At 44.2% G+C, this 21,632-nt stretch overlaps 1 long non-coding RNA gene across 2 annotated transcripts in view; it reads right to left on the bottom strand.

The window, feature by feature from the left end:
• Positions 1-19,211, bottom strand: part of LOC141277069 (uncharacterized) — a 78,609-nt gene extending 59,398 nt beyond the window's left edge. For both annotated transcript variants that reach the window (XR_012327764.1, XR_012327765.1), the window contains exon 1: positions 19,001-19,211. This is a non-coding gene — a long non-coding RNA (uncharacterized lncRNA). The remainder of the gene's footprint in view (positions 1-19,000) is intronic.
• Between the last annotated feature and the right edge of the window lie 2,421 nt (positions 19,212-21,632).

The following is a 21,632-nucleotide window of genomic DNA, read 5'->3' as shown; positions in this document are numbered from 1 at the left end:
ACAAAATCTCCGTTCTTCAAGCCAGAGGTGACAAGACGGCCGTGTGGGAAGCAGGGCTGGGACATCCCGAGCCCTTCAGTAAACCTCAAGACGGGCATGGTTTTCCCTCTGAGCCCATTCCCAGTCTGTAAACTGTCTAATCTCACAGAAGGCACCGTCTACCACGCAGCGATAGGTAAAGCAAGCGCTTGTGAGCTATCCTTGGAGATCAGAGTTCTCCTTCAAAGGTTTCCTTCAAAGGTTTTCGGCGGCTCCCATCAGAAATCCCCACCACTGTCCTCCAGAGGTAGGAGCCTAGCCAAGCAGCAGGTGTCACAATCTGCACGGCTGCTGGCAAAGTGTGACTAATGCTTCGGACAGCAAGCCAGACAGAGATGCCCAGGGAGCAAAGCTTTCTCCAAAACCCAAGGAAGAAAATCAATGTCCCAGAAAGGGGGGCGGGCAGCAATCTATAGGAAAGAGAAATGAGTGATATGTAATGCAATGTGAAGATTTTTCCCCCTCAGGCAACTGACTCAATAGAGAGTGAAACCTAACAACCTCTGGTTGGGAAGGTCAAGACTGAAGAAGGGAAGGAGCTGGTTCTCGTATCGACTGGCCACGGACTCACAGGCCCCTGCTGCTATCCGGGCCTGCTTTTTGTTTACTTCTGTTTTTTTCTGATTTATTAGAGCTGAATCTCCCAAAAATGGGACATCAAGTTCAGAGCTGAAACGACTGCTACGTCGGTTTATTAGTTCTTCTCCCTGCTATGAAGAAAGCCCAAATATGACAGTGTTTGCATTTGATTTCATGACTGATCACCCCAAACTGTTTTTCAACAGGTTTTTGAGCACTTACTTGTAAGCTTCAGAAGCAGTTTCATCAGAAATATTCTAGAGCGAATATCCATTTTATGCACTTGTTTAAATGATTGTGCTGGAGGCATGATATACCTTCCCTAAATGATCAAATCTAGAATATTACATCTAAAATATTCATCCATCATCATTATTATATTATTGACAGAGGGGACCATGTTGTAATTATCTTTGCATGTCTTAATTACCAGGCATGGATACATGCACTTTCAGATAATGACATCAGCATCATTCGTCACACGGGCTACTGACCACTCTGGCCCACCTTCTGTTTCTCCGTCAACATCTGCATTCTTCTTACAACTGATTCTACCTCAAATATATGGCTGGAAAAAAACAGATCCTCTCAAACAAATATAAAGAGCACAAAATGACTGACTTATTCCTCCAGCTCTTCCTTACATTCTCCTTGTTTTTCTGCTTCTGAGACCACACTGGACCACGGAAATGATAGACAGATAGTGCTTTCTGTCAACTATGCTAGAAACATTGTCTTAGGAAAGACTGTACTGAAAATGAAAGATTGCATGTTGACTGTTGTTACCAGCATTTACTATTAAAATAACCCCACCTCATGAAAAACAAAGGGATAACCCCCCCGACTAAACAGAGGTAATGAAAGAGTTCCTTGTTTATAACCAGTGTGTGTTTATCATTCCACATCTCTTCAAATCATCTGAATATATCAGTGTCAGAAGTTGGCCAAGGGAATAATGTAATTTCTCTTTGATATGTTTGCTCAACGAACAGAAGCCCTTGGGATTAACCTTTCTCTTGCCTTCATTGATCCTCTAAGATCTAAAGGCTTTTAGCAAAATTTACCTGACCAAGGCCTAATTCTTTTTATAATTTGGTTAAATCCTAGCCTGCATCTCAGATTGTAACAGATTTCCTTGCATCTATAAATGATGACAAGGAAACAGGCCCAAGATACTATTGAATTTCTAGCCTTTTTTATTTGAATGATTGGCCATTCTTTAAACATAACTTCTGAACTGCCGATGTAAGGATAGTGTCTCACTAGATACAACTTTTGCCCCAAGAGGAGAGGGAAAAATCATTAAATTATTTGGGGAATCAGGTGAGAGATGTTCCATATGCCAGCATCCTAGTTGGTCAGACCAGGAAAACCCTAACCAGTAGCCATCATTCTGACTTCTGAAAGAATCATAAAACTTTTTACTTGTAGGTACATTCTTTCAGGCCACATTGTTTTTGGGTTTGGAGGTTTTTTGCATTAGAAACAAGGAAATGAATGAAAAGATAGTCACTGGTGGGAGGGTGTTTCTATGACCTCTCCTTACGCTTTCTCTGCAGAGGGGCTAACTCCCTAATCCCAAGGCTGAGACGAATCCACCGTTTGCCAAAATCCTGTCATCTCTCAAAAATAATTACGTGACTGACTTGCAATTTCTACAAAAAGTGTCACTTCACAAATTTGTTGTTTTCTAGATTACATTTTAAAATTCACTGACTATCTGCTGTATGGACATTAATTTTTAAAATTCAAATAGAGTATTTCTCTGCATTTGGGCAGAATTCATCTCTCAATTAGCATAACAGGTGGGCCCATTTTTCTGCACATGCCCACTGTAGTACTCAAACATTTGCATCCAATCTGCAATTACTCTGCTAGTTTCTTTATTCTATCCCAGTAAATTTGTTTCCCAAATAGATAACAAGAATGATCTAAACAAGAAATTAGGGAATTATGATGATGTAAAGGGAAAAGCATGGGATTTGAACTCAGGAGAGCTATTCTTCAGTTCTTAATTTGCTATTTTCTATCTAGAACATCTTGAACAAATAATTAAACATTCGCAATCCCCAGTCTCATCCATAAAAGGGAATAGTGGTACCTCATAATGAGATTCTAATGAGGCCAAACAACACAACACATGTGAAAGCTCATGAATAACTATAAAGTTCTTTATAACACATTTATTTTTACCACTGAGAGACAAGTTAATAAAACAGTTACTATGAGCTTTGGGCTCAGACAAACCTGGATTCAAAATCTCACTCTAAGCCTTACTGTTTAAACTATGTGATCTGGGCCACGTGATAGGCGGAAGTCTTACATGGCCCCAGATCGTCAGCCCTAATCACCAGGACTATGACTGTGATAAGATATTACACCCATGGCAAAAGGGATTTGGGAGATGTTATTAAGGTTACTAATCAGTTGGCTTTGAGTTAGTAAAAATGGAGATTACACAGGTGAGCTTGATCTAATCGTGTAAGCTCTTTATTTTTTTTATTTTTTATTTTTTTTGTGGTACACAGGCCTCTCACTGTTGTGGCCTCTCCCATTGCGGAGCACAGGCTCCGGACGCGCAGGCTCAGCGGCCATGGCTCACGGGCCCAGCCGCTCCGCGGCATGTGGGATCCTTCTGAACTGGGGCATGAACCCGTGTCCCCTGCATCGGCAGGTGGACTCTCAACCACTGCACCACCAGGGAAGCCCTCTTTATTTTTTTTAAAATAAATTTATTTATTTATTTATTTTTGGCTGCATCGGGTCTTCGTTGCTGCTCGCAGGCTTTCTCTAGTGGCAGCAAGCGGAGGCTACTCTTTGTTGCGGTGTGCGGGCTTCTCATTGAGGTGGCTTCTCTCACTGCGGAGCACGGGCTCTAGGCACATGGGCTTCAGTAGTTGTGGCACATGGGCTCAGTAGTTGTGGCTCGCGGTCTCTAGAGCACAGGCTCAGTAGTTGTGGTGCACAGGCTTAGCTGCTCCATGGCATGTGGGATCTTCTTGGACCAGGGCTCAAACCATGTCCCCTGCATTGGCAGGTGGATTCTCAACCACTGTACCACCAGGAGAGCCCCATGTAAGCTCTGTAAAAGCGAGGAGTTTTCTCTAACTGATAGCAGAAGGGGAAATCAGAGAAATTAGAAACAAGAGAAGAATTTGATGCACAGTTGCTATCATGGAAGAGGGAGAAACTTAGAGTGGTCTCTAAAAGTTGAGAGCAACCCCTAGCCAACAACCCACAATGAAATGGGGACTTCAGTCCTACAACCACAAGGAACAGATTCTGCCAACAGCTGGAATCAGCTGGGAAGTGGCTCCTTCCCCAGGGCCTCCAGGAAAGAGCCCAGCCACACCAACACCTTGATTTGGCCCTGTGACACCCTAAGCAGAGAACCCAATTGAGTCTGTCCAGAGACTGTGAGATAATAGGGGGTGTTGTTTCAAGCTACTAAGTTCATGTTAATTTGCTAGGGCAGTGGTAGAAAACTAACACAGGCAAGTTGAAGATAAAGTGAGTTAAGCAGCCTGCCTGGTGTATAGTACAAAAGAACAACCTGTAAATATGAAACTCATTCCTTCCTTTAGAGCTGCATTTCTCACATTTTAATTTATGCCTCTATTTCCTGGGGATCTTGTTAAAACGCAGATTCGGATTCAGTAGCTCAAGGTGGGGCCTGAGATTCTACATTTCTAACAAGCTCCCAGGTGATGTGGATGTCACAGCTCTGCAGCCCACACGTGGAGTGCAAAGCTTTGGAGCTCACTTCAGCCAGTGGATCTCAACCCTGATTACACAGTAGAATCTCCTGGGAGACTCCTAAAATGCCCAGAAGCTGGGGTCCACTTTTAATTTAACTGGTCTCAGTTGGAACAGAGGCCTCAGTTCTTACAACGAATCTCCTCTGTGCAGCCACAGATGAGAAGTATTGCCTCAGACCCGTGCTCTCGAAGGCATGGTTCCTGGACCAGCAGCAGCTTCTTGTGGCAGCATGTTAGAGATGCAAATCCCCAGGTCCCTCCAGACTCAGTAAGTCAGAATCTCTACGTGTAAGCACAGGAATCTGTACTTTCACTAGCTTTCCAGACGGTTCTAACGCTTGCTTAAGTGTAAAACACATTGCCTCAGGGCTTCCCTGGTGGCACAGTGGTTGAGAATCTGCCTGCCAATGCAGGGGACACGGGTTCGAGCCCTGGTCTGGGAAGATCCCACATGCCACGGAGCAACTGGGACCGTGAGCCACAATTACAGAGCCTGCGCGTCTGGAGCCTGTGCTCCGCAACAAGAGAGACCGCGATAGTGAGAGGCCCACGCACCACGATGAAGAGTGGCCCCCACTTGCCGCACCTAGAGAAAGCCCTCGCACAGAAATGAAGACCCAACATAGCCATAAATAAATAAAATTTTAAAAAAAACATTGCCTCAGATCAATACTCTCATGCTAGAGGTGTGGAAATGAAATCCAGAGAGACTGAATGATTATCTAAGACAGAGGTTGGCACACGACAGCCAGTGGGCCAAATCTGGCCACTGTCTGCTTTTGTAAATACAGTTTTATTGGAACACAGCCACGCCCATTCATGTACGTGTTGCCTGGGGCTGCTGCAGTGGCAGAGTTGAGGCGAGGCCACCAAGATGAAAATATTTACTATCTGGCCCTTTACAGAAAAAAACTTGCAGATCCCTGCTCTAATAATACATGGGTTAGTGAAGTTAGTGAAAGAAAAGGCAGAATTCAGCTGTTTTGCAACAGTAGCTGATGCAGACTTAAAAGGAACAGAACTCCCGGATGAACGGTGACCGGGATCTGCTCCATCCCTGTGTCTGCAGGGCAGGCAGGGCTCTGGGTTCTGATGCTGGTCACTGGTGTGGAGATGATCAGGGGTGGCAGGGCAGGCCCCCAGGAGAACGGGCATCATCCTGAGGAGCACTGGCCTCAGGCCAGGTCTTCACAGATCTCCAGTCTGCCCTTGGCTGTGGGAGATCATGGGTTCCTTAAGCCCTCCCTGGAGGCCTCTGGCTTTCACAGCAAGCCTGGAGTTGACAGCTGGCTGATCCAAGGGTATCATTTTCTTTTATTAAGGCTTCAGTGAAGTTAAACCCAGCTGACTCTGTGATTCTTACAGCTGTCATTGCCCTCATACAGCTGTCAAAGCCCGGTCACCAATAACCACCAGGGATCACCTGCAGTCAATGAATTAGCTGAAACTTAGCAGCTTAAAACATCACCCACTGATCATCTTCTAGCTCTGTGGGTCACAAGTCTGGGTGGTCTCAACCGGGTTCTCTGCTGGGTCTCACAGGTCCAAACCAAGGTGCTGGCAGCGCTGGAGTCCCATCTGGAGGCTCCAGGGAAAACCCACTTCCAAGTTCATTTAGCTCATGGCAGCAAGGGGGATGCACAGCAGAGAACTGAGCTGAATACATGGACAGATGACGGCCAGACCACATACTGCAGTAGAACTGACCCACACCCTCCGGCAACCAGCCCAGGAAGACAAACCGCAGCCCCTGAGGCGGAACGACAAGGACTTGATTAATAGCTAGCAGCTTCCTTAACTTTTGCCCACACTTCCAAGTCAGGACCAAGCAGAGAAAGCCAAATATGCTCCCCTAACCAATCACACGCATGCCCACTTCTAGCTATCCCGCCTACAGCTTCCCCAGCCCGTCCGGGCATTCTCGAAGCTTTCTCTTGTTATTCTCAATAAAGCCTCCTGTTCCCTACTTCCCACTGGGTCTGCCAAACACCAGAGATGGTGGCTGACTCCCTTCCCAGAGCAAGTTCTGGGTAGACAGTCTTTTCTTGTTCTCAATTGGATGGTCTTGCTTATTTCCGCAGACCCGTGGGATATCTTAGTCATAGGGAAATGAGAGCGGCTTCTTACAGTATTTGCCCCTGTGCTGGGTGATTCTACAGAGAGTTTAAGGAAGCAAGGGCAGTTCAAGACTAAACGGGCAAAGTAAATCAGGATGGGTACACAATTCACCCATCAGAATGGGTACTGGTCACCTTGGTAATTTTAACTAGGAGGCAGGAGGTTTGAAGGTGGGATAGAGTAAGTCAGTAAGAAGTGATAGTCTTTCATGTTAGTTGGAAGAGTGGAATGTTTAGTTATTTGGGGAGAATTGCTAGTGTCCTTGTCTCCATCTTGTCCCCGTACCACTCTAGAATGGTCTTCTCTCTGTCTTATTCTACTACAGCCATGGAGTGGCCTTGTCTCATTATTGTTTATACCCTGTGAGTGCTGTTCATGTTCACTGGTAACATCACAGCATCTTAGCTTTCGTGGCCATTTCTCACTTTCTCATTGTTCAAGTGGCTCTCAGTCACCTAAGCCAGAGGTCAGCAAGCTCTGGCTATAAAGGCAAGATAGTAAATATTTTAGGTTTCATGGGCCACATACACTCTCTGTAGCATATTCTTTATTTTTCATTACCCTTTAAAAGTGTGAAAGAAATCCATTCTTACATACAAAAACAGGCCACAGGTCATAGTTTGCCGACCCCTCACCTAAGTCATCTTCCACCAGCAGCACTCCTCACTCAACACAGGTGAGAACGGTAGTAGCAGGAAGCCATTGGGTACCAAGGATTATCACCACCCCTCTTATCACCCCACCTCTTATCTTTACGGCTGCCTGACTTGAGTCACCCGGCTCTTCCCAGGCTGACTCTCTTAGCCTCAGTTTCCCCCAGAGCTGAGCGCAAGGACTGTACTGGGGAAGTGATCCAAGCAGTCAGAGGAGACCAAGCAAAGCGGAGAAGGGCCGAGTCCACAGGGAGACGTCTTTATAGAGTTGGAGTCGGCTGCCACTGTAGGCAACGAGCTGTTCCATTCTGCACAACCCTTGTCCCAGGGGAACAAAAGAGGATGTGTTTATCCATCGGCTGCTCTTCCCCCCACCCCACCGCTCACACAACGGCTACTGCACCCAGACATCCCCCCGCTGCACTGAGTTAACTCAGCGCACACGGAGCAGGTCCTAGTGGCCCCACCACGTGCCAGGACAATGGCGAAGTCCAAGGTGCAAAGCGAGAGTCAGGTTGCTTAGTCGCATGGTAAGTGCTATCAGGCTCACCTGCTGGAAGGTGGCTGGAACTGCGCACAACAGCTTGCCCCACAGTCACCACAATAAAAGATGAGACCTAGAGGAGTTGGAATGGTGCTCAAGAGATGACCAGCATGCCTGCAAACTCTACCCTTCCTCCAAGCCAACCACTGGATGAAAGCAGAGAGGGAAAGCTCTGCCCCCAGGTGGGACCCCCAGGAAAGCCCTTGGCAATGAATCCAGAGGAAGTTAGACAGAGCACTCCAGAAGTCCGCACCTGGTCCTAGCTACTCAAGAATCATAGACTTCTCAGCAGCCCCGGCCACTGCTGCTTGAAACTCGTCCTTACCCGGGATTCCGTGGTGCCTCTCACTCCTGGTTTTCCTCTCACCTCTCTGACTTATGCTTTCCTCTCTCTTTGTAGGCTCCTTCTCTGAATCTGAAATGTGGATGTTCCCCAGGTATCTTTCCTAGGTTCTCTTTCCAAATGTTCTCCTGGGGGGATCTTATATAGATGTTCATGCTTCAACTACCACCTATGGACAGACAACTCTAAAATATATGTCACCATTTGTCAAATGGAGCACTAGGTCCCTGATCATCAGCTCAGCTTCCACATCTGCAGCAGAGTGAAGGCATGACTCTATGTATCTGCAAGAATAGGCATGAAATGACAGCAAGAAAACCTGAACAGCCAGTAAATGTTTTCCTCTAATTAATACAGCTCCAGAGGAAGGAGGAGCAGAAGCATCTTGTACGGAACAGACCCTTGGCTCTTTCAGCAACCTGTAACCTGGCCGTCTCTATCTCTGATGGCGGGCCACAGCTTCCCCCTGGGTCTGCTGTGAGATGTCTTAAGGGAGATAGTAAAAGAGATCTTTCATGGAACTTATTGAGATTTAGCTTTAGTCAGCCTTGAGCGAATAGATGGCTGCCTTTGGTGCCAGCACCCATTGAGAAATGGGTAGGAAGTTGTATATGAAAGAAGAATGCATTTTTGCTTCTTAACAAGAAAATGGTTTGGAAGAAGGAAAGAATGTGTATGTGTGTGTGTGAGAGAGAGAGAGAGACAAAGAGAGCTGACAATTTGAATTACTATCATCTAAGCTGACACAGGAAATTCAGAGATGTGAAAAAGGAAGAAGGAATAAGAGTAAAAGCATCTGTAATTTTATTTTGGAAAATAAGATACACATCTCTTATGGGCTGAATTGTGTCCCCAAAATTCACATGTTAAAGGCCTAACCCCAAGGACTTCAGAATGTGACTGAATTTGGAGATAGGGTCTTTAAAGAGGTAATTAGGGTCAAATGAGGTCATGAAGGTGGGCCCTAACCCAACAGGACTGGCATCCTTACAAGAAGAGATTAGGACCCAGACAAGTGCAGAGGCAGGACCATGTGAAGACACAGGGAGAAGACGGCCATCCTCATGCCAAGAAGAGAAGACTCCGAAGAAATCAACCCTACGGACACCTTGATCTTACACTTCCAACCTCCAGAATCACAAGGAAATGAATTTCTGTGGGTTAAGCCACCTAATCTGTCGTACCTTGTTATGGCAGCCTGAGCAGACTAATATAACACTTTATATTCATGTTCCTCAATTTCAGAAATGACCTTACTTGAGAAGACATTTCTTTTCCAGTTTGCTCCTATACAGAAAGGATTTATTCCCTTTTTCAAAGGGTTGGCTGAATGGAGTCCCCAGAAAATCTAATACTGAAAAATTCCAACTAACACTTCCCTGTACAACTTCAGGTGTGCTGTGGGCAAGTCCTGTCTTCTCTGCCCGCTTCCCCCGCAGCCACAGTGGGGCGGGATGGAGGCTGCTGACCTCCCACGAATCCCCCTAGGTGCAATGGAGACTTATCATGTCTCTTTATCTGAAATAACGTTCATAGCCGTGGACTTCTACGATCCGAAAACTTAACTCTTTCAACAGAGTAGGTTAGAAAGGCAATGTGGGAGATGCAGGAGGGAGGGGATATGGGGATATATGTATACGTATAGCTGATTCACTTTGTTATACAGCAGAAACTAACACACCATTGTAAAGCAATCATACTCCAATAAAGATGTTTTAAAAAGAACAGAAAGGCAATGTGGAAAACGTAACAACCAGTTACTTCAAGAAATTTCCCTTCCCCTTTTGACTTATCTCAAAATTTCAGGCAGTTTATGCACAGAATCTTCCAATTTTTTAAACTAATCATAAGTGCCTGAAGGTATAGAAGCCCTGAACATTTAAGAGACTGCATGACCAGACAGAAACAGAAGGACTGCTGACTGTCCAACCAGGCAATGTAATTTCCCAATTATCTTCCTCAGGCAAATTGTGGATCTAAATATAACATAGTGAAATCTTTGCCACTTTTCCACAGGGCTGAAGTATCAATGCTTGATCTGTTTTCTCTCTTCTGCTCAAGAAAACAAGGGTGAGTGAGGGTGATCTAGACGCTTGTCAAATAAGACATTGCTAAGTTAAAAGGGAAATCTTCATGGCATTACCCTGCCAGCAACAATGAGGGGAAATGGGAGGGCTTGAGTTTCTCATGCCCCGGACACCAGGAAGGAATAACGGTTCTGAATTTAGACCCTTCAGGCAGCATCTCTAAGTGGAGGGAGATGGCTGACTCACAGGAAGCCCTAGCTTGTTATTTCAGGATGACATTAATTGACAGACAGTAGGTCCCCACTAAGCATAATGTTTATGGCAGCTGATGAGAGCCCCTGGAGCAAGCCAGAAGTGGTCCAATTTCCCAAGACGGACCCCCAGACTGTTGGGGGTGGAGGCAGGATCCAGCAGCATCTGAATGTGGCTAACTTGTACCTCTGTGCTCGAGAGAAGATCTCCCTTCTCAGCTCAAACCCTGACCCCCAACAGCTTCCTGGAAATTAAGTGCAAGTCCTGAAGGCACCTTCCTCTTGGTAGAATCCAGAGCCACTAGATCAGCATCTCCATTGCTCTGTATTCAAATAGTTCTTGACCCCCTACAGTCAAGGAAAACATTGGGGGTCTATCGAACCCCTCCACGTGGCACTCTAGGTCCTAAACTCCTCCTGGCCACCTTCCTCATACCCATCTTCTCAACTTTTCTGATGCTGCATTTTGTTTTTGAACCTGTTTTTGCCCATGTGGTTTGAATTTATGTTCTAGTCTTTTGCATCCTGTTATGGGCTAAATTGTGCCCCTCCCCAAAACTATATGTTGAACTCCTAACCCCCCAGTAACTCAGAATGTGACTTTATTTGGAAATGAGGTGTTTACAGAGTTAATTAAGATTAAATGAGGTCACTGAGGTGGGCCCTAATCCATCATGACATGTCCTTACGAGAAGAGGAGATTAGGACACAGACACACACAGAGGGACAACCATGTGAGGATACAGGGAGAAGGTGACCATCTATAAGTCAATGAGAGAGGCCTCAGAAGAAACCAACCCTGCCAATATCTTGAGCTTGGACTTCTGGCCTCCAGAATAGTGAGAAAGTAAAATTCTGTTGCTTAAGCCACCCAGTCCGTGGGCCTTTTTATGGCAGACCAAGCTGACTAAGACACCTCAGTATCCTTCTAAGACATATATTTCTATGTTTTCTTTTTTTTCTTCTCTTACTTCAATCATGGTTGCAAGGGTGATATTCAAAATATTTAAAAACTGTTATAGCATGGGCACTTCCCAACCAGAACTGATTCCTGCTACAGCAACGGAGCCACCACTTCCACCTATTAATAAATTATGAGTGGATCAAGGGACCCAGAGGAGGTGATGATGGTTGGGGGGTTTCAATGGCATGGGACTTGTGATGGAAGCTATTTGCCATAGAAATATTTCAGTATTTCAATGTATCCATAACCCTAGAGCCATCCCAGCTGAGCATCAGCCTGCTTGATCCTTACAGCTGAGCAGCTAGAGCTTCCTCATACTCTGTCTTCCTCTGTCGTGGGAAAGAAGCACCATCATTTACGCACTCAAGCAGCCTAGAAATCTCCACATCACCTTGATTCTTCCCACTTCTTTATATCATTTGTGACCCTTTCTCACTGATTGTATTTCTCAATGTTCCCATTAGCCCCGCTGAACTTCAGTGCACTATCTCTCACCTGTACCATACAATGGCTTATACCTAGTTCTTCTGACTTTACCCTCTTCCACCCCATCCAATCTTGGCACTCATTCTAGAGCTAATCTGCCAAAGAATGGTTCTGATGGAATTACCTCCCTCCTCAAAAAAACAAAAACAAACAAAAAAACAATAAATAGTTCCCTGTTGTACACCAAGGAAAGTGAAAATATGCTGATTGATTTTTTCAGGATTATCCACAACCTGAGCCCAGCCCACCTTTCATTCAATTCATTCGTTCATTCTACAAATACGTATTCAACTCTACTGAGTGACATGTCCTGGGCTAGGCACTGGAAATCCAATCATGAATGAGATGTAGCCTCTGTCTTTGAGTTTCTTACATGCTAACAGAGTAGACAGGAAATTATAGTACAGTGTGAGAAGTGCTATGAGTGGCATAAGCCGTGTGCTCCAAAACACATAGGAGGAGCATCCAGATCAACTCACTGATGACACCTGAGCTTGTTCCCAATGCATCAGAAAAGCTGATCACTTGACCAGAGGGAAGGCAGTTGAGAATTCAAGACACAGCGCACAGTTTTGAACAAAGGTCAAGAGCATTATCATTTTTGGTAACTGCAAAGGATTTACTAAGGTTGTATGGGAGATTTCAAGGGAAAGAGTGGTAAGACCTAAAACTGGAAAGGCAAGCAGGAGCCAATTCCTGAAGGGTCTTGTGACTCATGCTAAGGGATCTGGACTCACCTGAGAGCAGTGATGGGCCACAGAAGGGACATGGTCAGACCTGCATTCTGGAAGGATCGTGCTGCTTCAGAGTGATGCAGGGACTGGAAGAGGACAAGACTGGAGGGCATGTGGGATGATCATGTGGGCAGATGATTTCAGTATTGGACATGTTGAGTGTGAGATGGAAATGTCCAGTATGCAGGCGGAGATGTGGATCTGGAACTTAAGGGGAAGACGTGAGCTGCAGATGTAACTTGAAGAGTCATCTGTGTATAGCCACACCCATTATCCTTGTCTCCTAATATAACTTCCTAATACCCTACCCTCCAGCTACACCAGACCACTCACATTGCCCCCAAACACACCAGGCACCTCCATGTAGCTCTTCCTTTACCTGTACAGTTCTTCTACAAAGAGCCACCGTTACCATTTCCTCCCCTCCTTGAGTCTTAACTTGTCAAAATTCTACTCATCTTTCAAGGCTCATCTCTATGAAGTCTTAGCAGATTCCACTATTCAGAATTCATTGCTTTCAGATTTTTTCTTTATACACACACCAAAAAAACATATCTGTTTCCCTCATTGAAATATCTGTCCCTTGAAGATGCTTATTTATCTTTCAGCCTCCTATCACAATGCTCAAAAGAGAGCAGATAAACAATATATATTTTTAAAAAAGGAGTTCCCTGGTGGTCTAGTGGTTAGGATTCAGCACTTTCGCTGCCGTGGCCTGGGTTCAATCCCTGGCTGGGGAACTGAGATTCCACAAGCCACGCGGCATGGCCAAAATTAAAAAAAAAAAAAAGAAAGAAAAGAAAAGAAACAAACAAAAAAACCCAATAAATTTTAGTCGAAGGCCAAGATAAGCCTGAGAAAAACAAGGACTGGTGATTTAGCCAGGGTATAGTCAGAAAAAGAATAACCACTCTAGGTAATTCTAAAATGGAGAACTGGTCCCACAGGTAAAGGAGAAAATAAGAAGCCAAAAGGGGATAGTGAGGGAACCCAGAAATTATCTACAGCAGGAATCCTCTGCTATTCTTCAGCTTCTGGAACAGAAGCAGTGCTACTGTATCCCAGGAACTGGGCTCATCTGGTAGATGCTGGGTCTACGAGGACCTTTCAGTCTCATAGCAGAAGCTGGACTCCACCAGGAGCTAGAGCCACAGACAAGACATAGTTTCTGGTGAAGAGGTCCCCCAAGGTAGAGAGTGGAGGGGAAATTCCCTTGATTTCTCCTTCTCTCCCACCTTATACCTCCCATCAGTATCTCCCATTGGCCAAACCAAATGGAAGCCAGTTTATGTGGGAGCTTGGGAAACACACCCTGCAGGATCTTCCATCTGTGAGAGGATGAAGACCAAAGTAGAGGCAGAGTAGAATGGATCTGAGCATACGTAGTATAAATGGTCAGTTTTGCTAATAACTAAATGGAAGTTCATTCCACAAGCTTAAGTTTAAGGGGTTTATTTTCTAATAAGGGGAAGAGACGACGATGACCTCAAAAATGTTTGCTCTCTGGGCAATGAGCTGGGGCCTGGAATACAAAAGGAAATACATTTCACTGTTTAGCATCTTAAGATCTATAACAGGGCATATGGAAATGAAATGGAAACACAGGAGGGTAAGTAAAGGCCTAATTGTGAGGGGATATTTGATATGGGTTTTGAAGGATACCCAGGAGTCCTCAAGTAGACAGAACATCATAAGGGCCACTAGGAAAAGTATTTTTTTTAATGTTATATGAGTTTAGAAATGAGAGAAAATATTTCTAGCTGAAGGGCTTGGAGAAAATATCTTTACAGAGAAGTTAAAATTTTCATCTAGCCTATTTTTTTTTTTTTTTTTTTGTGGTACGCGGGCCTCTCACTGTTGTGGCCTCTCCCGTTGCGGAGCACAGGCTCCGAGTGCGCAGGCTCAGCGGCCATGGCTCACGGGCCCAGCCGCTCCGTGGCATGTGGGATCTTCCCGGACCGGGGCACGAACCTGTGTTCCCTGCATCGGCAGGCGGACTCTCAACCACTGCGCCACCACGGAAGCCCTCATCTAGCCTATTTTAAGAGGTGGTAAATGAGGTAAAGGGGAAGCAAAAGCTAAGAAGTGAGCAAAAAATTTCAGAGAAATGCTCAATTGTTCACTGGGAAGTGGTACCTTCAAATCAAGCAAGCAATTCTCCCTGGTGTTCCTTCCAGAAACAGATATTTGTGCTCACTGGCAAGCTTGGCTGAGAGAACAGTTCCAGCTCCTGTGGTCAGTCAAACCTCTAATATGGTGCCCCCAGATACCACCCAGTGAGTCTATATTACCCAGCAGGACAGACCCCAGCGGGACAGGCCCCAAAGCACATCTTCATGAGCTGTGCTCTGAGGCAAAAGGACGCTGAGCAGGTGGGTGTCCCCGTCTCTCTCTAAGAAGTAACTTTTGTCCTTCAAAGTTGAGCAGTGGAGACAACAGGCTTCCTCATAACTGCTTGGGAATTATGTTTTTTAATCCTTTGGAAGCTTTGAAACGTGCATCAGCCCTATGTCCGCACACAGCAAAAACTTCCTAAATCTAACAGCCAGAAGAAATGCATAGAGAAACCTACAGAAGCTCTGTTTATTGTTTGATTTGAATATTCCCTGGGAAAGATATTGCTATTATTACTCAATTACATGACTGCTCCTTCTTAGACATATGACTACAACTAAATATATTCCATTGGTAATTGATTCGGTGGTTCTCCAGTGAAACTCACACTCAGTGTCCTTGTAAAATGTCTTTATGTATACAGAGGACTCATTTAGGGAGACAGCAGTAGAAAGGTCCAAGGTTTCTGATTTTTTTCTCTCCAATTCCCGGAGAGAACAGAAGTTCGCTGCCCTGGAAACATTGTCTAAAGACTCTATCAGCAGAACTGCATTTTGAATGCAGGTAACAAAAATTATTTTCGTATATTCTGCACCTGTAGCTCATTTCATCCCTAAATAATAATAATTCTATCACTTTGCTCCTATTCAAGAGCTGTAGCTCCTTTCTTCCCCCAGTGAATAGACAGCTGCAGTTTTATTAGGCATGGACCTCAAAAAACATATTTGTATATTATTCCACGAGGCTAAGGTATGTTCACTCCAGGCATAATATTTCAGAGACAACTAAAATAATTACATGTGAAATGCTAGCAGAAGAATTCAAGGCTGCATGTCAAGGTACAATGAAGCAAAGACACAGTCGAAAGAACAATTGCAAAACTTAATCCTACGGTAAATATCTGTCAGATCACAATTCTGTATGAAAACAGATGTACCTAGAGTTGTATGTCATGTTGAAAAGTAAGATAAATTTAAATTAAGCAAATAAAGGGGGAGGGGGCGCAAAGGCACATTTGGGAGATATATAGGACTCTTGGGGCTTTTTTTTTTTTTTTTTTGTAGTACGCAGGCCTCTCACTGCTGTGGCCTCTCCCGCTGCGGAGCACAGGCTCTGGACGCGCAGGCTCAGCGGCCATGGCTCACAGGCCCAGCCGCTCCGCGGCATGTGGGATCCTCCCGGACCGGGGCACGAACCCATGTCCCCTGCATCGGCAGGCGGACTCTCAACCACTGTGCCACCAGGGAAGCCCGGGGCTTTTGTTTTTAATGAATTGGAAAGTCAGCTGGGGAAAGAGCCACAGATATGAGAAGAAATGTGATCAAGGTAAGAATTTTGGAAGGTAAAAGAAAGCTCTAATAGAATATGACTTTAAAAGAAGCAAACAGTTGAATTTTTCATTGCCCAGATAAAATTACAGATCACAGATTTTAGAGAAGACTTGCTGAACAGAGTTAATTTTTGATTTTTCATTTGGGAGATGTGATGGGGCATGGAGTTTGTGGTTGATACATACATGAACCAAGTCCAAGATCAATGTCATCCCTAATTTTACACTCCATATTGATGTCTGCTCCAGGAAAGACAGCAAAAACACTGAATCAAATTCAACACATGCCATTCAACAGAGACATGGCTCCTCAGACCTCTTGAGAAAGAAGAACCTCCCTCCTTTTTAATTCTCCCACTTCCTTTGCAAGCTCCTTTTTAGTCTTTCTGGGAATTAATGCCCGAATTCTGACCAGGTGAGTAGATTTCTTGAAGTCACCGAAGATTCTTTTTGATGGGAAAAGCTACAGATCACTTTTTCTTATCACATGTAGCTCAACTTAACTTAAAGTAGGGCTAAAATTCCATGCCCCTGCACTGGGGCTTCCCAACCCCTCTCACTCTGTGACAAAGCACCACACACCCACATGTCAACTCCTTCCTGAAGGATCCCCCCTTCAGGAAGGGATCCCCTACCATGGACAGTCAAAAGTTCTCACTTTAAGTTCTATGTAAGCTGGGCTTCCCTGTGGCACAGTGGTTAAGAATCTGCCTGCCAACGCAGGGGACACGGGTTCAAGCCCTGGTCCGGGAAGATCCCACATGCCACGGAGCAACTAAGCCTATGTGCCACAACTACTGAGCCCATGCTCCACAACAAGAGAAGCCACCGCAGTGAGAAGCCCACACACCACAACGAAGAGTAGTCCCCGCTCGCTGCAACTAGAGAAAGTCCGCACGCAGCAACGAAGACCCAACACAGCCAAAAATAAATAAATTCTATGTAAGCTTCCTCTAGCCCCTTGATATGCAAGAGTCATGAAGATATTCAAAACATGCATTCACATTTATTATCCTCAATAAAAAGCAACAATTTATCAACTCTCAACTCTTTTGTTCTCTGATCTGATCCACTAGCCTGTAACTAGTTTTTAAATGCTCAGAGACAAACTGTACCCCTGCAAGTCACACTATAGTGAGCAAATGAAATATGTAACCATAGTTTTACATAATATTCATATGAAAAGACATGGATACATCTCTTAGAAACATAATTTAATAGACTGTTCTAATAATACACTGGGGAATTTTAATGTATTACACCATAGCAATTCCAAATTCAATAAAAAAGAATAGTGGATACACTCTCTTGAACTGATAAGCAAAATAGAATTTAAAATTCTTTTCTTTGTGCATTTTTGTAGAAGAGTTTTTTTCCTTCATCTCTCACAATAGGGTACAAAGAATGATAAATTGTTTGATTCTGCATAAAGCTTGGAAATAGAGTATTAACCTTAGACTGAAGTAAAGGATATCCTATAGTGTAAAAGAGCAAATTGCAGGGAAGGAATGAGACTATGTATGGTTATAAATTCTGAATACCTGTGTAATGTTATGCTCACAGGGATACCAAGTATGATGAATTAAAGTCAGGTTATTCTTCAGAAAGAGGTCCTATGTCCTTTCCCAGCCACATGGGGAATAATTTTGAAGGTATGTTAATATATGTCCCCAAATGTCGTCCATTCATAGCCAACCACCCAGTCTTTACTGTTTGCTAGATTTTATTTTAGTTTTATTTTATTGTGATATGGTTTCCTGAGTATTATCCTGAAAATTCTCATTATCACCACTGTTATCAATCCACTGCTATTAGCAAGCAAAGTAGGTTAAGTATAGGATCAACTGGATATCCACATGGAAGAAAACATTAATCTTGACCCCTACGTCACACCATAAGCAAAAATCAATTCCTATTAGATTATAGATCCAAATGTGAAAAGTAAAATTTCAAAGTTCTAGAAACTATCATAGGAGAACATATTTATTCTCTTGTGGGATAGCCAGGATTTCTTGAATAGGTGCTTAAACCACTAACCCTAAAGAAGAATATTTATAAATTTTGACTGTATTAAAATTAGGAAATTCTGTATATCAAAAATTGACATTAAGTAAATAAAATGCCAAATACAAGTAAATAAAATGCCAAAATACAAAATGGGAGAATATATCTGCAAAACATAATTGTCAAAAGATTTAAATCCGAACTCCCCTGGTGGCACAGTGGTTAAGAATCCACCTGCCAATGCAGGTGACACAGGTTCAAGCCCTGGTCCGGGAAGATCTCACATGACATTGAGCAACTAAGCATGCATGCCACAACTACTGAGCCTGGGCTCTAGAGCCCGAGAGCCACAACTACTTAAGTCTGCACGCCTAGAGCCCTTGCTCCACAACAAGAGAAGCCACCACAATGAGAAGCCCTCGCACTGCAACGAAGAGTAGCCCCCGCTCGCCGCAACTAGAGAAAGCCCGCGTGCAGCAACGAAGACTCAACACAGCTAAAAATTATAAATTAAAAATAAATAAATAAGATTTAAATCCTGACTGTTTAAAGTATTCTTACAAAGAAATATAAAAAACAGAAAATTGCGCAGAAGACTTAAATAGGTGCTTCGCAAAAGACTTAAATAGGTGCTTCACAAAAGATGGTATCCAAATTGGCAATAAAGAAAACGTGGGCTTCTGGGAAGACGGCGGAAAAGTAAGACGCGGAGATCACTTTCCTCCCCACAGATACACCAGAAATACATCTACACGTGGAACAACTCCTACAGAACACCTACTGAACGCTGTCAGAAGACCTCAGACCTCCCAAAAGGCAAGAAACCCCCCACGTACCTGGAGGTGATTAAGAATGCTGCTTAATGGAGCTCCAGAGACGGGCGCGAGCTGCGGCTAAAAGCGCGGACCCCAGAGACAGGCATGAGACGCGAAAGCTGCTGCTGCCGCCACCAAGAAGCCTGTGTGCGAGCACAGGTCACTCTCCACACCTCCCTTCCGGGGAGCCTGTGCAGCCCTCCACTGGCAGTGTCCCGGGATAAAGGGAAAACTTCCCCGGGAGAACGCACATCGCTCCTCAGGCTGATGCAACGTCACGCCAGCGCGACGTGGCGCCGGCCTCTGACGCCGCAGGCCCGCCCCCGCACTCCGTGCCCCTCCCTCCCCCGCGGCCTGAGTGAGGCAGAGTCCCCGAAGCAGCTGCTCCTTTAACCCTTTCCTGTCTGAGCGAAGAACAGACGCCCTCCAGCGACCTACACGCAGAGGCGGGGCCAAATCCAAAGGTGAGCCCCGGGAGCTGTGCGAACAAAGAAGAGAAAGGGAAATCTCTCCCAGCAGCCTCAGAAGCAGCGGATTAAAGCTCCACAATCAACTTGATGTACCTGCCTCTGTGGAATACCTGAACAGACAACAAATCACCCCAAATTAAGGAGGTGGACTTTGAGAGCAAGATTTATGATTTTTTCTCCTTTTCCTCTTTTTGTGAGTGTGTATGTGTATGCTTCTGTGTGAGATTTTGTCTGTATAGCTTTGCTTCCACTATTTGTCCTAGGGTTCTATCCGTCCGTTTTTTTTTTTTTCTCTTAATAATTTTTTTATTTTAATAACGTTATTATATTTTATCTTACTTTATTATATTTTACTTTATCTTCTTTCTTTTTTTTCTTCTTTCCCTCCTTCTTTCCTTCCTTTCTACCCCCCTCCCTCCCTCCCTCCTTTCTTTCTTTCTTTCTACTTCTACTAATTCTTTCTACTTTTTCTCCCTTTTATTCTGAGCCGTGTGGATGAAAGGCTCTTGGTGCTCCAGCCAGGAGTCAGTGCTGTGCCTCTGACGTGGGAGAGCCAACTTCAGGACACTGGTCCACAAGAGACATCCCAGCTCCACATAATATCAAACGGCGAACATCTCCCAGAGATCTCCATCTCAACACCAGCACCCAGCTTCACTCAACGATCAGCAAGCTACAGTGCTGGACATCTTATGCCAAACAACTAGCAAGACAGGAACACAACCCCACCCATTAGCAGGGAGGCTGCCTAAGATCATAATAAGTCCACAGACACCCCAAAACACACCACCAGACGTGGACCTGCCCACCAGAAAGACAAGATCCAGCCTCATCCACCAGAACACAGGCACTAGTCCCCTCCACCAGGAAGCCTACACAACCCACTGAACCAACCTTAGCCACTGGGGACAGACACCAAAAACAACGGGAACTACGAACCTGCAGCCTGCAAAAAGGAGACCCCAAACACAGTAAGATAAGCAAAATGAGAAGACAGAAAAACACACAGCAGATGAAGGACCAAGATAAAAACCCACCTGACCTAACAAATGAAGAGGAAATAGGCAGTCTACCTGAAAAATAATTCAGAATAATGATAGTAAAGATGATCCAAAATCTTGGAAATAGAATGGACAAAATGCAAGAAACATTTAAAAAGGACATAGAAGAACTAAAGATGAAACAAACAATGATGAACAACACAATAAATGAAATTAAAAATACTCTAGATGGGATCAATAGCAGAATAACTGAGGCAGAAGAATGGATAAGTGACCTGGAAGGTAAAATAGTGGAAATAACTACTGCAGAGCAGAATAAAGAAAAAAGAATGAAAAGAACTGAGGACAGTCTCAGGGACCTCTGGGACAATATTAAATGCACCAACATTTGAATTATAGGGGTTCCAGAAGAAGAAGAGAAAAAGAAAGGGACTGAGAAAATATTTGAAGAGATTATAGTTGAAAACTTCCCTAATATGGGAAAGGAAATAGTTAATCAAGTCCAGGAAGCACAGAGAGTCCCATACAGGATAAATCCAAGGAGAAATATGCCAAGACACATATTAATCAAACTGTCAAAAATTAAATACAAAGAAAACATGTTAAAAGCAGCAAGGGAAAAACAACAAATAACACACAAGGGAATCCCCATAAGGTTAACAGCTGATCTTTCAGCTGAAACTCTGCAAGCCAGAAGGGAGTGGCAGGACATATTGAAAGCGATGAAGGAGAAAAACCTGCAACCAAGATTACTCTACCCAGCAAGGATCTCATTCAGATTTGATGGAGAAATTAAAACCTTTACAGACAAGCAAAAGCTGAGAGTTCAGCACCACCAAACCAGCTCTACAACAACTGCTAAAGGAACTTCTCTAGGCAAGAAACACAAGAGAAGGAAAAGACCTACAATAACGAACCCAAAACAATTAAGAAAATGGGAATAGGAACAAACATATTGAAAATTACCTTAAATGTAAATGGACTAAATGCTCCCACCAAAAGACACAGATTGGCTGAATGGATACAAAAACAAGACCCATATATTTGCTGTCTACAAGAGACCCACTTCAGACCTAGAGACACATACAGACTGAAAGTGAGGGGATGGAAATAGATATTTCATGCAAATGGAAAACAAAAGAAAGCTGGACTAGCAATTCTCATATCAGACAAAATAGATTT

The sequence above is a fragment of the Tursiops truncatus genome, chromosome 18, assembly GCF_011762595.2.
Source record: "Tursiops truncatus isolate mTurTru1 chromosome 18, mTurTru1.mat.Y, whole genome shotgun sequence".
NCBI classification, from domain to species: domain Eukaryota; kingdom Metazoa; phylum Chordata; class Mammalia; order Artiodactyla; family Delphinidae; genus Tursiops; species Tursiops truncatus.
The sequence above is the reverse complement of the archived record's forward strand: the minus strand, read 5'-3'. Positions and strand labels throughout refer to the sequence as shown.